This window comes from Carlito syrichta, unplaced genomic scaffold (assembly GCF_000164805.1).
Source record: "Carlito syrichta isolate Samal-C Ts95f unplaced genomic scaffold, Tarsius_syrichta-2.0.1 Scaffold128113, whole genome shotgun sequence".
In the NCBI taxonomy this organism is placed as follows: Eukaryota; Metazoa; Chordata; class Mammalia; order Primates; family Tarsiidae; genus Carlito; species Carlito syrichta.
In genome coordinates this window covers 237389-254551 of record NW_007072209.1, presented here as the reverse complement: position 1 = coordinate 254551, position 17163 = coordinate 237389, and positions in this window count along the sequence as shown.

Genomic DNA, 17163 nt, shown 5'->3' with positions numbered 1-17163 from the left:
GAGCCGTGATCATGCCACAGCACTCCAGCTTGGGTGACAGAGTGAGACCCAAATCATAAATAAATAAATACATGCATACATACATACACACATACATAGGTGAAAGAGACATGGCAGCTCCTCTTTGTAGTGGAATTGCTTAATAAATGTATAAAGAAGAAGGGAAATAGAAATTATCATTATGCAGGTATTAGAGTAGTAGAATCATTGGGCAAGGGTTTGAGGAGAGATGAAACTTTCACAGTCTCAAAAAATCTCCCCTGAAATAGTTGTTTATATTTCTCTATATATAGGAGAAATAATCATAAGTTTACAGTGGGAATACCCAACAGAGACTAGTTTGTTGTTAAGATGATCCAGGTTAATGTCACCAGTAACAGAACATATTGACATTATAAACACTGTGATATGGACTACTGAAAAAAAATAAAATGGCACCATTTTGATGGTCTTCTTTTCAAGGAAGTAAGAACTCAGTCTAAAAATGAGAAGATACCCCATAGGCATAAATTGATGAATATTCAGCAAAACAACTGATCAATACTTTTTTAGTGCTACCAGGGACATGAAAAACAAAGACAGACTGAGAAACAGTTGCAGATTGAAGGAGTCTAGAAAGAAATAACTAAATCCAATACATGATTCTTATTGGGATCCTTAAAAAAGATAAATTGGGAAAAATGGTGAACTATGAATGAAACAGATTATCCAATTAAAGCTATTATCACAAAGTACATTTTCAAGTTATGGTGATTATACTCTAGTTGTCTAAGATATGAATGTTGGAAGAGACTGAGTGAGGGATATACTGAAACTCTATGCATTATTTTTGCAACTTTTCTATAAGCTTAAAAATAGTTTAAAATTTAATGTTTAAAAATTGTCATTATAAAACAAATTGAGTAGGATTTCTACTTCTATTTGCCATAAACAGCAGTGGAAATGGGCAAAATATATTAAGTAGCATTTTTCAGAAATTGGAAAACAGTAGAGCACATAATTGTGATTCTTAAAAAAAGGAAATTAAATGAGATATGGCTCCAATTCACCCTGGATTTCTGCTAAGAGACAATGTCTAGACTGTGGTACAGGGAGGATAAGCAAAAGAGAGCACAGTGTACTCACTGAACTGATGAAACAGTGATCAGAATGTGGGAATACCAAGACTGCTGAATTAGCAGGGAAAGTAATTGGAGAGTTGAGAGCTGTACAGAGATAACACTTCAGAAATCTGCAGAAGATCCTCTTTGGTCTTTCACTGAATGCTTAGCTGTTAATGTGAACGGCAGGACTTCACGAAGCTGAGCAAAAAGCAACTACCAGAATTAAAAATAAATAAATGAATCCTGCAGAGCAGTGGGCTGAGCAACTACTGGAATGCAAAAGTGATTGGAATACTTTTTTGTTTAATAGTCAGAGGGGAAAATCCTCTTTGAGCACTCAAGGCAAATCAGTAGAGTCTCAGAAAAGTCTAACTCATAGAAAGAGGGCTAATGTAGTCCAAGGGTAATGAATGGCTAGAGTAAACCATTTTTAGCAAAGCTTTTTTTAAAAAAATTATTTATTTATTATAAAGATGTGGGGTACAATTCAGGGTTAGGTATGCAAACATTGATCATGCAGGCACCCTTGTTGATAAGGCATGCCCCTCCCTCTCCTAGCAGTTTCTCTCAACTGCCAGTCCCACCTTCTCCCCTCCCCCAACAGTTTTCCACTACTGCCAATCACTTTCTTATAGCATTATAATTGTTTGAGGTCCTTATGAGTGAGAACATATGGAACTCAGTTCTTTGTTTCTGTGATCAATCGCTGAGTATGATAGACTCCAAATCCATCCAATTTGCTGCAAAGTCCATATATGTGTCCTTCTTTATGGCCATAATACTCCATTGTGTATATGTACCACTTTTTTTTTATCCAGTAAGGACTTTGGCAGAGTCTCAGGGTACAAAATAAACACACAAAAGTCAGTTGCATTCCTATATAACAACAACAAGCAGGCAGAGACCCAAATAAAAAGCACAATCCCATTCACAGTAGCCACACAAAAAAATGAAATACCTCGGCATCTTCTTAACCAGAGAAGTGAAAGACCTTTACAATGAGAATTACAACACACTGTTCAAATAAATCCAAGAAGACACAAACAAATGGAAAAATATACCATGCTCATGGATAGGAGGAATAAGCATTGTTAAGCAAAGCTTTAAGATAGGCCTGGAAAAGAAAAGCATGATGCCCTGATGAGCTAATTTTTTGCATGGATTGCTTATTTAAAAAAATAACAAAAGCCAGACACTCACATTTTACTATCTGTAATTTCCAGGATACAATAATAGACTACTAAGTGTGCAAAAAAAAGAGGAAAATATAGATACCTTGTAATTAGGAGAAAAATCAGAAATGATGGAAATAGCAGATAAGGAATTTAAAACATCTATTATTATAGTTGTGTTCAAGGATTTAAATGAAAACATACAAATATTGAAGAATAACAATAATTTCAGTAAAGAAATTGAAATTACAAGAAGAAACATATAATTTCATTGATTCAAAGTAATCATTAGCAAAATTATAGCTAGCTTTTCTTATAGAAGTTGACAAGATGATCCTAAAATTTATATGGACGGTCAATGGAAATAAGTCCTGAGAAAGGAAAATAAAGTAAGCATATTTATAATATTTGACTTCAATATTTATAATAAAGACACAGTAATCAAGTTAGTGGTTGTACTCAAGATAGGCAAGTATTTTATTAAATCAAAATAGAGAATCCAGAAATGGAATCAAGTTTATATGATCCATTAATTTCTAATCAAAGCAGCAAATAAATTTAATTAAAAAATTAAAATCTTTTAAACAAATGTTGTAGGAATAACTTGATGAACATAAACTTTGGCCACTACCTAACTCAATACAAGAAAATAATTTGTGTCGCGTCATAGATTAAAACTAATAGCTAAGATTAAAGCTTTTAGAACACAAGATAGCAGAATATCTTATAAAATGGGTGTAGTTGTGGGGAGTGAGTGAGCACTGTCCAAACAGCAGACCTGAAGCAAGGCAAGGCCCCAAGCGAAGGCAAGGTCTGGCTTGGTTGCTCTGCATCCTAGCCATAGAGCCAGGGATGCAGCCTGCTACACAGAGTGGCGTCTCAGATGCCCATACATCCAGGTGCAAATAGTACAGATAAAGCCTTAGCTACAGCAAGATAACCGTGGAACAGCTTGCCATTTAGGTAGCAACAAAATTCCGTTATAGCTCCCTCACAGACCTTGAATCCCTTCCAACTTCCTTTGTGCTTGATTATAAAATAAACATGCTGAGCTAGTTCGGGGCCACTTCTCCTACATCAGAGGAAAGTGTCCCACCTGGCCCCAGCTTCTCTTAATATCTCTGTGTCTGTATCTTTCTTAATCTCCTGCCCCTCTCTCTTTCTCGGGACCCTCAAGGCAGCTGCGCTGGCCGCGGCATGTAGTCAATGATTTCTTAAACAAAAATCATAAAACACTAATAATAAAAGAAAAAAATGATAAAATCAAACAAAATTTTAAAAATCTGCTCAACAAAATATACATTTAAGACAATTAAGAAAATAGTTGGATACTTGAGATATGGATAATAACTATATCGGACAAATGACTTATATCCAGAATATGTAAATAACGCCGACAACTCAACAATAAAGATGAAATTAACTAATAAAGATGGGCAAAAATCTTGGATAGGCACTTCACAAAGAATGATAAGTAAATGATATACAAGCCCCTGAAAAAGTATACAGGCACACCAGGAACATTCAAATTAAGACCACAAGAAGACAAGACCATTCACCCAACAGAATGACTGAAATTTAAAATATTGATGACATAAAATGTTAGTGAGGTTGTGAAGTAAACAAAACACCGATACTTTGTATGAGTGCAAAATATTGCAACCACTTTTAAAATTGTTCTAGTAATTTTTCATAAAGTTTAATACACTAGTGAAAAAAATACTTTACTTAGAATGGACCAAAGATATAATGAAAGCGGATATAATGAAAGCAGATATCTTGTAGAAAAGAAGAGGAAAGAATGAAGCTACAGCTTGAATGCCCCGAAAAAATTAACTTAGAGTTCTATATCAAGTGAAAAATATTTCAGAAACAAAGACAAAATAAGGTAATTTTTCAGAAATCCACAACCTGGAAGAATTCATCACTAATAGATGTATACTAAAGGAATGTTAAAATAATTCTCTCAGGCGAAAGGAAAGTGATACCAGATAGAAATCTGAATCTACATAAAGAAATGAAGAGCACTGAAAATGATAATGTCATGGGGAAATAGAAACTATCTTTCCTTAATATGTAAATGTCTTTAAAAGATAATTGCCTGTTTAATCCAAAAATATTAACATTGCATGTTAAGGTATATGATATATGTAGAAGCAAAACTTATTACAACAGCCCAAAGAGTAGGAAAGGAGAAATCAAATTATGTTCTTGTTTCTTAGGTGTGACTGACTTTTCTGAGTACAGATGAGTAGGACCAGATTTTTCCTTTTAGTACCAAGGACCTAGTGACTTGGCAAGCCAACAAATACCAGACATTTAAGAAAACACTGTTCCTTTAAAGCTGAACACAGTGTGACTACAGGTGATACTATGAACCTCAGACACAAATTATCTTTCTGTGGTCCTTGAAGCGGGAACTCATTAAAGAAGCTCCTCAACTTGTGAAATTAGAGGGAATTCAGCTGTACAACTGTGGTAGATTCGGTTGAGAACAAGCCAAGGGGACTGTGTTCCATGTTTGGAAGCTGAGGTAACAGATGGAAGATGGTCATGCCCCCTGCACTTGCAGAGATCACACACATGGACATGAAGTGAGAAGACTTTGAAAAGGATTCATAAGTGACAAAGCAGAGAAAATCAATCATGTTCGTAGATGTTAAAAAACTACCGGGTAAAGACTATATTTTCAGGGATAATTTCGATAGTTTTCTACTAGAGAAGTTTCTTTGATCGTGTAGGGCACCGAAATACAAACAAAAAACTATCAGGTAAAGGGAGTAGCAGAGGTCTCTTTCCCATGAGAGTTTGAAACAAGGCTTACAAGGAGGGCAGAGGCAGGGATTGGGGTCAGCAGGAAGGCAAAGCCTGTGGAAATGACTAATGAGTATGACAAGTTGAAGAGAAGGGAGACAGACTGTGCTGAAAATAGAGAATAGATGAGTGGGTAGGAGGACAGAGTGTGCCTTGCATGTCCAATGGGAGTGGGGTGGGTAATGAGAGGTTTAGAAACAAGAGATGGCATGGCAAGATTCCAGGGATGCAGGGTAAGGGGCACATTCCACAATGCTGGCAAGTCAAGCAGCAAAACTGAAATATGTGTGTTGGAAGGAATAGAATCCACATGTATAGGTGTCTGTGCAGGAACACGTTGAAGTCCATGTCTGAGGAAGGGTTTCTAGCACCAAACTTTCCCAGTAGTGCTTAAGGAACTCAGAGATGTGTGGGTTTCAGGAAACACTGGCCTGAGTGGTATGAAGGGACACTGACTGAACAGAATTCACCCAGAATTCTGACTTCAAATCAGAAATTTGATTTATGAGGATGACTTAAGTTGGAATAAGAGGTCCCATATCTAAAATACTGACAATCACTGTATAACTGCTAGATACAAAATGTATCATGGAATCTTGGTCTTGAGAAACATGTGCTCTATAGACTTGGTGATCCTGCTCATGGACCGTAGAAATTGCTCTACCCCCAGGTCATTATGCTGTTCCTCACCAGCAGAGGGTATCCTGTGTAGACCCATTCCCTGGCACCTGGTGATTCTGATCAAACCTTTCTTCCTCAAAGAGGAATATATTACTGACATTTCAGAATTTTAATGCATGCCTAGAAAAATTCTAGTACACAAGACATCACTGAAGAAATCCTGTTTTCTGTGGATAAGAGATTAAGTTAATTTTCTGCTCAACCTACCTAGAAAACAGGAAAATTAAAATAATAGTGAGACCATATATTTTCACTCAAAAGTTTGACCAAAATTTAAAAGGGTGATAAAATAAAATGCCTGCAAGGGTGTAGACTATTCACACACATTAATATGTAAGACTATGAATTGATAGAGCTTTATTAGGACAGAATTTCAGAATTGTTAATAAACATTTACAATCACCACATTTTTCCACTTTAATGCAATTTTCACTTTGCTATGTGCATTCTGTAAAAAAAAAAAAAAAACAAAGCATTCTTTCCAAGAATTCATGGCTAATGATGTTGATATCAGTTCTATTAATTACAGCAACAAATAAGAAACAACTAATGTGTCCATCAGGAGGAGACTGGTTAAATTAATTATGGACCATGCGTACTTTAAAATTCTAGGGAGCAGTTAGAAGAGTGGGGCGGATCTCTATGTGTTCTTACAGAAAGATCCAGCATTCATTTCATCCAATGACCCTGGTAACGGGAAGTTATGTACACTGTTATCCAAGTATGTTACAAGCTCGCAGGGTTTTTTTTTAATAGGACATTTACGGAAGGAAAAGCCTAGAATAAATTTTTAAATAACACAAATATTCAGTTGTGGTTACTTCTAAGGAGAAGGATGAATTTTGAAGAAATATAGTAACAAAGGTGAACTGTGATGTTGTTAGAATCTGAAGGCAACAAGAATATTTGCACTATTACTTAAAACCAAAATTTTCCTTAGGGGTAAACAAAGAGACAAAGAGCAGTGCAGTAATGTTAAATTATTTATTTTTGTTGTTCTTTTTTTAAAATAAAAGCTAGCATATCTTCCATGGAACCATTTTCTATCTCCCAGAAAGATTTTTAGGTTTGTAGAGATTCAGCCTCAGAAGATGTTTTTTTACCCAGTGATTTCCATGATCTTTCCTCCTTGACTACTTTTGGGGGAGGCTTTAGTTTTGATCACCTACCTCAGCAGTTCCCAGCCATTCTGGCATCAGGGACCGGATTCATGGAAGACAATTTTTCCATGAACCAGAGGTAGGGATGGTTTGGGGATGATTCAAGCGCATAACATTTATTGTGCACTTTATTTTTATTATTATTACACTGTAATATATAATGAAATAATCTTACAACTCACCATTTAAAAAGAGGCATGGAATGAAGTGGCAAATAAAATAATGGGCAGGTCATGCACAGACAAAAGTGTCAGATTCTGACTTAAAACCTGCTACCAGATGCAGCTGTACAATTGAAGTATATCGACTCACTTGCCACTCATTGATAGGGATTTAATATGAGTCTGCAAGCAGTTGATTTATTGTGGTCTCTGCATAGTCAAACCTCACTTCTAATGTTAATGTGCATTTGCTAGAGTCACTGCCTCAGCTCTACCTCAGATCATCAGGCATTATTAACACAAGGAGCATGCTATCTAGAAGCCTCAAATGTGCAGTTCACAACAGGGGTTGTGCTCCTATGAGAATCTAATGCAGCCACTGATATGACAGAAGACAGAGCTCAGGCAGTAATGCAAGTGATAAGGAATCACTATGAATACAGATGCATCTTTGCTCACTTGCCTGCCACTCAACTCCTTCTGTGTAGCCCAGTTCCTTTCAGGCCACGGACTGGTACCCATCCATGGCCCAGGGGTTGCAGATCTCTGACCTGTATAAGCTCACTCACTGGTGTATATGTCAAGTGTCTCAAATAATTAACCAATTAAAGTCTGACCTCATTTATCAGAGTGGTTTACAAAAAACAAAAACAAAAAACTGTCCTTTCTAGCCTCCTGATTATCAACCAAAAACCAGTAGATTCCGTGCCAAATCAGACTCTTCTCACCAGTAGACGTGGAAACACTTTGAATGTGGTGGAGGCACCCAGGGAGATGAAAAGGTGTCAAAATTTCACTATCTGAAGTGAACAATTATGTGGAAGGGGTTGTTGCTGTCCGAGGGGATCCACATAAAGGGCAAGACCTCCTGGCAGTTGAAAGCCTATATGACAGGGACAAGGCAGGTGAGTCTGAACTGTTTGTTCCTCTAGAAGCTGGTGCAGATTCCAAAGAAAAGCGCACTGAAAAGCTGGCCAGTGGGTTGGTTTCAGTTTGTTCAGAAGGGCACAATGGGGAGAACCCTGGGGAAGGCTGCTGTAATGTGGGAAGTGTTGGGACTAGACCTATGTGCTGGGACCAGGACAGATTCAGCGCTAAAGGAATCCTGGGCCTAGGGGTGGGAGAATCTTAGGCAAATGCAACCCACAGACAGTTCCAGATTGTGTTTGATTCTAATTTTCATCTGTCAGAAGGTGCTTTTAGTATTTTCACCACAGGACCTTTCTGTGCCTGAGAGACTTTGTGAAGTAATGATTAGAGAAATGAATTAATACACCAAAGATCCTCCTCAGGGGAAAATGTGAACTCTAGAGGAATTTAGACCAGGAGTCTAGTCTCATCCGTCACTTAAGGTAGGCACATTACCAAATTATATGAGCACTGAGTTCTTCATCAGTGACGTAGGTTTTTAAGCCTTGTCCCCTAGAACTGTTGAACTGTTTGTGATGTATGTAAAGCACTTGGTACAGTGACTGGTGTGCATTGAGACTTTAAAGAATGGTATTTATTGCCATGATTTCAGGGAGGGAGAATATAATATAACTCCTTCAGCTGGAAATTTGCTTTTGCTTTTGTTTGCTTGTTTTTTATTCCAATAGATGTCTGTGAATATGTAGTGCGTAGGACATAGAATACCAAATTAGCCAAAAATTCTGTGAGTCAGGAAAGACAAAAAAGAAAGAAAGAAAAATAAACAAACATAAAAACAAAAAACAAAAACAAAACCTGAGTAAATCTTTCCCCTTGCAAGATATATTATTTAATTTTGATGTTGGAGAATCTTCTCCATCTGGATGCAACTTAAACCTTCTAAAATGTGTGTCAAAAAACAATTCTTCCCTCTCTCCCAGTTACCCTTTAACCCAAGCCACCCTGATTTTCATTCATTTAACCTCTACCAATATCTAGCCCTCCCTTTGAGTTTGCCAAATTATACCAAAGATAACCTAGTTAAAATGCCCTTCTAATAGAGTGAGCTCTGACTCCTCTGAACCCAGGGCAAAGAATGCTATCGCAGTGGCTACTGGGTATCCCCCTTCTTTCACAGAAACTGGCTGGAGATAATGTGCATGGAATACCTAGTTTGCACACTATGTTAACCTACACTGGGGCAATAGCCCAGGACAATTTTTCTCTTTGCCCCAGGTAAAGAACTATTAAAAGCTAAAAGCAGTTCTCCATTCCAGACTCTGAGACATACCACCCAAGGTTCCAGCCCCTGCTCACCACTCCCACACCTTCCTCTGACCCATCTTAAAATTACTTCCCATTATGGGACTTGAGGTTTCCTGAGGCCACAAATTGCCTTGTCCCAGGGCATTTACATTTGACTGCTCTCCTCTGGACCTCCACTTTTCCATCCTCCTCCACCACAATTCTTTTTATTTGTCTTTTATGTCTTATAGGATACTCACCATCTTCCTTATATGACAGCTATTACTATACTCTAAAACTCTATAAAGTCTCTGACTTGGACTTCTTTTTCTTAACATCCCTGGTACTCTCATGGAACTTTCCAACGAACAGATGTTCAATTAAATTTTGAGAAATAAAAAGCTCATGAACAATAGGTCAAATTTATTACTATTTAATATTTCCTATATTCTTGAATAAATGAAGCAAATCCAGGTATGTAACTTGTATTGTGCAGAACTACAGAAAAGAAAAAATAAGGGAAGCCAAGTATTTACCGTCTTTTTTTCCTCTATTTTTAATTCCAACTATTTTACTGTTGACTTACTTCACATTTCTAAGGAAATGCCTATTCCAGTGCAATGTTTTCTTATTCCAGATCACTAAATAAAATGGAAAGATTTTCAATTTGTTTTACAAAATAGCAAAACTATTACAACATTAAATATATAGTTAATATTATTCATACAGTTTGATTCCAAAGCCAATTAAACTTTTAAAAAAGTAAATAACATTTGAGAACTTTCAACAAAAATGAAAGTTACTCATGTAGAACAGGAACACAGATATGATAAGTACTATGTTTCCTTTAACACAAACCTCGGTCCCCCACTACTTAAAAGGTGGAACACTCTTTTCAAACACAAAATGAGGAAAGTCCTTAAGACATCAGTAGAGATATAAGAAGCTGCTAGAATTGACCCTGGAACGCGCATTGGCCATGACACTGGTATGAATCATAGCTGTGAATTTGACTCAGACTCTTTTCCTCATTCTCAAAGCCTCTTCATACCAAAATGGGAAGGCACCAGGGACTATATCATAGATCTTAGCAAAAAACTTAAGGATTCTCATTTTGCTGGTTTCATCATGGGCTCTTTAACCCCACAGGAACTCATAACATGCAGGTTCCTCTTGAGCACCTGCTGGTACTCCAGGTAGACTTTCGTTACTATATATTGGGTGATGAGATTTTTCAGGCTCTCCATAGAAAGTTGTTCCTTCCGACATATGTTTCCAGCACATTAAGCACTTCTCAGATATCTTCCTCAGTGGCACTGTTGTCCTTCATGAAGATTATATACAGAATAGTCAACAGGATGCCTGTCTTGGACATGATCTTCTCACCACTCAGCCTTGCATCAGGGTGGGATCTAATTTGCTGTCAAAAGCATAGTAGTGCCTAGTCAGTTCAACTTCCTTCACATTAATATCAAAGGCCAGCACTACGAGTTCACAGGCTTTCTTGAGAATCTCAAGGAAGTACTCCTTGTAGTTTTTGATGACATATTTCAGCATGTCTGCCTTTGTTATGGGCTCCCTCATGCTATGCACCAACAAAATGCCCTCTGCTCTAAATGGATTCTGTGCGAACCATCAGTGGTGGATGGTGCCTGGGAGGTGCTTAGTCTTTCCTCATCTTGGCTCTCGGCACTTTCATTGAACCTTGTGCAGAAGTAGTGGTGGTAGATGGGCTTTCTGAGGGCCCAAGGATTTGCTACATGACCCAGCAGGAAGGGAACTCTGGAGATTATCATCATAAAGAGTAGAGGAAGAAGAGGGCCCTTCTTCCCCTGATACAGTGGCCTGAGCACCTCAGAGACCCTGAGTCTCACTTTGAAGCTGGCAGTGTTTCTCATGGGCATGGAGCTTACTTTTCTGACCCCGAGGCATGATTACTGTGGTCAGGGAGTATGGGTAAGAGAGCAGGTAACTCTAGCACCTGGAGGGGGGAGAATGAAATAGTGTATGCACCTTCAGCAGATAGAGACCACTTTGTCTTTAACCAAAACCACCTGTACAAGGTTCTGCTAAATCTCTGCTCTAGGATCCCACAGGACTCCTGTTTTAAATAATGTGTACCCTAAAAATCCAGTGGAGGCAGTTGAAGTGATTCTTAGATTGCAAACTATCAGCCCTGCCTGGGGTAATTTAGGGTTGAGAGTAGGGACTGGCAAGCCCAGGCTCTCTGGAGTTCTCTCTGTTTTGAGGGTAGAGAATCCACAGTTCACATTTAGGATCTTCCTGTCAACTGTTGGTAGGGCATGGGGTTCCTCCCCTCTGCAGCTCTGAAGCTAAACTTCTATACAAATAGCTTAACCTCCTTGAGACACTGGAGGAAAAAATTAGAGATGGCCTCAGCTGGCTGCTCCTTTTGAGCTCTTCCAGAGCTGACAACAAAGAAAGGATTCTATAGGGCACTTTCCCCCCATCCCACACCCCTCAGTTCTTGATGACTAGAATTTTCAGTCCTCACTTGAAGCTAATCCTATTAGATCAAGGTTCCCACCTCCATGAGTCCCCAGGAGGAAAATAAGAGGCTCCTCAGCTTGAAAGCCCTGCTCAGGATCTCCCAGGGTAGATCACAGGATCGAGCATCTATGTGACCACCCTGTGTTTTAAGGTTAAGGGTCTCTCAGTCCTCACTCAGAATACACCCCTGTACATGGGCTGGAATTTCTCCCTCTCCTAACCTGAGTCCACCAGCCTTAGATCAATCATCACTCCTTGAGACTGAGACAGAAGTGAGGGTGCAGTGCATTGGGCTTAACAGTTATGACTTGGGATTCATAGTACTGAGGGACGGGGGCAGGGCTGAGTGGAGCAGGGTTCTGAGTTCTCCTTTGTTCCTGTAGGCTGAAGCCCTGGGGGGCAGCATAATTCTATCTAGGCCTCCTTACTTTAACTCTCTGTGTCACCTCTCTCTTCTGAAGACCTGAGGCTGGCCTTCTCAGACACAACACCTCTCTTCTCTCTGAGACCTTTGGGGCAGAAGTCAGGAAATATCTCTTGCTGACAGCTCTGCACTCAGCCTCTCAGGGGTGAAAGCAGGGTTGGGTCTCTACACAGGCTGAACCCCTTGCTCCTGGAGTAGGTTGACTCTTCAGATTTCCGGGTAGTTGTGGGGGTGAAGGAGTAGGGTGTCTTTCTCTTGGTTTTTTCCTTAACAACTTCTTGGGAGATACCAACAAACTGAAGTTTTGACATGTTTCCCTACTGCAAACCTTGCAAAGAATGGGTCAAAGTCCTAGGCTAGATACATGTGAAGAAGCTGCAACACAAAGCAATATTCCAGGACAGGTGGTCAGTTAAAAAAAAAAAAAAAAAAAAACTCGACGATAAGAGTCTGTTCACCAGTCAAACTTAGACTTCTGGGAACCTTCTGTCCTATAAGATCAACTTTCTAAGGGATAGAGGCTGAGCTGCATTATTTTGTGAGACCCAGATATTTTAATGTTATTTAATATTGGCCAGTCCTGTATAGTGGCTTTATTTTTTAACTTTCGTTCATAGTAAAAAATGTATTTACACCCTAACAAGTATGTGTGTGATACTTATCTTCATAAAAGCATTGGATTTCACAGCCCAACACTTGTTATGTGTGATTTACTCATTCCATTTCTTATATATGATAATAATATTAATTTGTAAAAGGTCAATGCTCAACAAAAAAAAGAGATTTTAGGTATGTATTGCCACAGCTTCTAGAAGCATATGTTTCAAACAATCCAAACTATTGTGCTGTCCTGATATTACCCCATGGGACTGAAATATAGGAAGTGAGGTGCCATCTCAGATTATTCAGAGTAGTAAAACATTGTCCCAAAGCACACTGGGAAGAAGCAATAGCCGAACTTCAAAACCTTTCCCCCAACCAATTCGGTCAACCGCTTTTATTGCGAACTAAAAACCTGTCTTCACTTGAGGGTATACTCCCAACTGTCCACACATAAGTACTAGTGCAACACAGACAATATTCCTCAAAGACTTTTCATTTTTATTGCTTTTCTTTTGTTGATATTGTTCTCTCTTTCTCCCTTTTATAGTTTCTCCAGGGTTGATCTTAGGAAATAGCAGCCCTACCCTGGTTGCCATCTTGCATGCTATATGTAAGGCAATGCATTCATCTGCTGAAACTGCCATAAAAAAATAACATAGACTGAGTGGCTCAAACAAGAAAAAATTATGTTTTCATGGTTCTGGAGGTAAGAAATCAAAGGTCAAGGTATCATCATTGTTGGTTTCTGATGAAGACTCTCTTCCTGGCTTGCCTTCTCACTGTGTTCTCATATGGCCTCTTCTTTGTGTGCCATGTGGAAAGAGATCCCTGTTTTTTTCTGCCTCTTCTTATAAGGCTCCAGTTATTTTGGATTAGGACTGGATTATGATCTCATTTAATCTTAATGTCCTCCCTAAAGGCCCTATTTTCAAATACAGTAACACTGGCAGGTAGGGCTTCAACATATGAATTTTGAAGAGGACACAGTTCAAGTTACAGTAAATCCTTAAATAATTTAAAAGAATTGACATCTTTACAATATTCTCCAATAAATAAACATATTATACTGATATATATACTTGGGATTTTTTGTAGTTGCCTTCAAAAAGATTATGTGTATTTTTGTTAGGTTACTTTATTTTTAATTTTATTTATTTATTTATTATAAAGATGTGGAGTAGAATTCAGGGTTAGGTATACAAACGTTGATTATGCAGGTACCCTTGTTGATGAGGTGTGCCCTTCCCTGCCCTAGCAGTATCCTTCAACTGCCACTCCCACACCTCCTCCCCTGACAGTTTCCCACTACTGCCAATCCCTTTCTTATAGTATTTTGATAATTGTTCAAGGTCCACTCATGAGTGAGAACATATGGTACTCTGTTCTTTGTTTCTGTGATAAATCACTGAGTATGATCAACTCTAAATCTATCCAAGTTGCTGTGAAGTCCATATGTTTGTCCCTCTTTGTTGTTGTATAATATTCCATTCTGCATACGTACCACATTTTTTTTTTTTAGTTGGAGTCTCACTCTGTCACCCAGACTGGAGTGCAGTGGCTGCTCCCGGCCACCGCAGCCTCAACCTGCTGGGCTCCGGAGATCCTTCCGCCTCAGCCTTCCAAGCAGCTGGAACTACAGGCACGCGCTACCACGCCCGGCTAATTTTTTATTTATTGTAGAGATGAGGTCTTGCCAAGTTGCCCAGGTGGGTCTCGAACCCGCAAGCTCAGGCAATCCACTCATCTCATCTCTGCCTTCCAAAGTGTTGGGATTACAGGCTGTGCCACTGAGCCCGGCCTGTACCACATTTTTTATCCAGTGCAGCTTCGATGGGCAGCATGGTTGGTTCCATGTTTTTGCTATGGTGAATAGACCTGCAACAAACATACATGTGCAGGTATCTTTTTTGTCGAATGATTTGAGTTCCTCCAGGTATATTCCCAATAGGGGAATTGCTGGGTCATATGGAAGATCAATTGCTAGTTCTCTCAGAAATTGCCACACTGTCTTCCAGAGAGGTTGCACTAGTTTACATTCCCACCAGCAGCGTAGAAGCATTCTTTTTTCTCTGCATCCTTGCCAACATCTGTTGTTGCTTGTTTTTTAATGATGGCCATTCTTACTGGCGTAAGGTGGTATCTCAATGTGGTTTTGATTTGAATTTCTCTGATGATGAGTGAGGCTGAGCACTTTTTCATGTGTCTGTTGGCTGCACGTATCTCTCCTTTTTAGAAATATCTATGTGTGTCTTTTGCCCACTTTTTAATGGAGCTATTTGGTTTTTTTTTCCTTTTGGCACCTTTGAGTTCCTTGTAGATCCTAGATGTTAGGCCTTTGCCAGATATACAGTTGGCAAATATTTTTTTCCCATTCTGTGGGCTGTCTTCCTGCTCTCTTGATGGTTTCTTTGCTTTGCAGAAACTCATCAGTTTGATGAGGTCCCACTTGTCTATCTTATTTCTAATGGTATGGGCACTTAGGGATCTGATTAGGAATTGGTTGCCAGTTCCAGTTTCCATAGGGTGCCTCCTGCATTTTCTAAGATTCGTATAGTTTGAGGTTTTACGTTTAGGTCTTTGATCCATTTAGTGTTAATTTTTGTGTATGATGATAGGTAGGGGTCCTGTTTCAATCTTCTGCATGAAGATTGAATTAATGAGTATTGTGTTTAATGGGTATTGTGTTGAATCTGTAGATTGCCTTTGGTAGGATGGACATTTTAACAATGTTGATTCTTCCTATCCATGAACATGGAATATTTTTCCATTTGTTTGTGTCTTCTTGGATTTTCCTTTTCCTTGGATTTCCTTTTGTAGTTCACATTTTAATGGTCTTTCACATCTCTGGTTAGGAAGATACCAAGGTATTTTCATTTTTTGTTGCTATTGTGACTGGGATTGTGCTTTTAATTTGGGTCTGTCTGCTTGTTATTGGTGTATAGAAATGCAACTGTCTTTTGCACATTTATTTTGTACCCAGCTACTTTTCCAAAGTCCTTTATCAGTGCAAGAAGTTTTTTGACAGATTCTCTTGGATTTTCAAGGTATAAGATCGTATCATAAGCAAAGAGGGATAACTTGAATTCCTCTTTTCCTATTTGGATACCCCTGATTTCCTTCTCTTGTATAATTGCCCTAGTTAGAACTTCCAACATAATGTTGAACAAGAGGGGTGAGAGTGGGCAGCCTTGTCTTCTTCCAGTTTCAGGGGAGATGTTTTGAGTTTCTGTTCATTTAGCAATATGTTAGCTGTGGGTTTATCACAAATGGCACTTACTATTTTGAATTTTGTACTTTCTATACCTAGGTGTTTGAGGATTTTTATCAAGAAGGGATGCTGGATTTTACCAAAAGCTTTTTCTGCAGCTAATAATATAATCATGTGGTTCTTGTTTTTATATCTGTTTATGTATTTAATTACATTTATGTTCTTGCAAATGTTGAACCAGCCCTGCATTCTGGGGATAAAGTCTACTTGGTCATGATTTTTGAGATGTGTTTTTGGATCCGATTTGCTAGAATCTTGTTGAGGATTTTTGCATCTATGTTCATAAGGGATATTGGCTTATAGTTCATTTTTTGTTGGATCTTTACCTGGTTTTGGTGTCAGTGTGATGTTAGATTCGTAAAATGATTTGGAGAGGATTCCATCTTTCTCAATTACCTGGGAGACTTTCAATAGGATTGGTATCAGCTCCTCCTTGTACATTTTGTAGAATTCTGCTGGAAAGTCATCTGGTCCAGGACTTTTTCTTTGTAGGTAGTTTACGCATGACAGAGTCAATTCCCTGGGTTTTTTATTGGTCTATTTAGTGTCTCAATGTCTTCTTGTTTCAACCCGGGGAAGTTGTGTGATGTCAGAAAACCCTCCATTTCATTAAGGTTATCAAGTTTGTTCCATATAGGTGTACACAGAAATCTCTGATAATCTTGTATTTCTTCAGTGTCAGTTGTGATTTGATAATTTGTATTTCTGACTGTGTTTATTTGGACTTTTTTTCTCTTTCTCTTGGTCATTCTGGCTAAGGTTCCATCAACCTTGTTAATTCTTTCAAAGAACCAGCTTTTTGTTTTGTTGATGTTTTCTATGATATTTTTGTCTTCTATGTCCAGTATTTGGGCACTTATTTTGGTGATTTGGACTTTTCTGCTAAAGTTGGGGTTTTGGTGGTCTTCTCTTTCCAACTCCCTTAGGTGATTTGTAAGACTCTCCACTTGTGATCTTTCCATTTTCTTGATGTGTGCTCATAGAGAAATAATTTCCCCTCTTAAAACTGTTTTCATGGCATCCCAGAGATTTTGATAACATGTTTCTTCATTTTCATTTGTTTCCAGGAATCTTTTAATTTCTGCTTTGATATCAGTGTTGACACAGTAGTT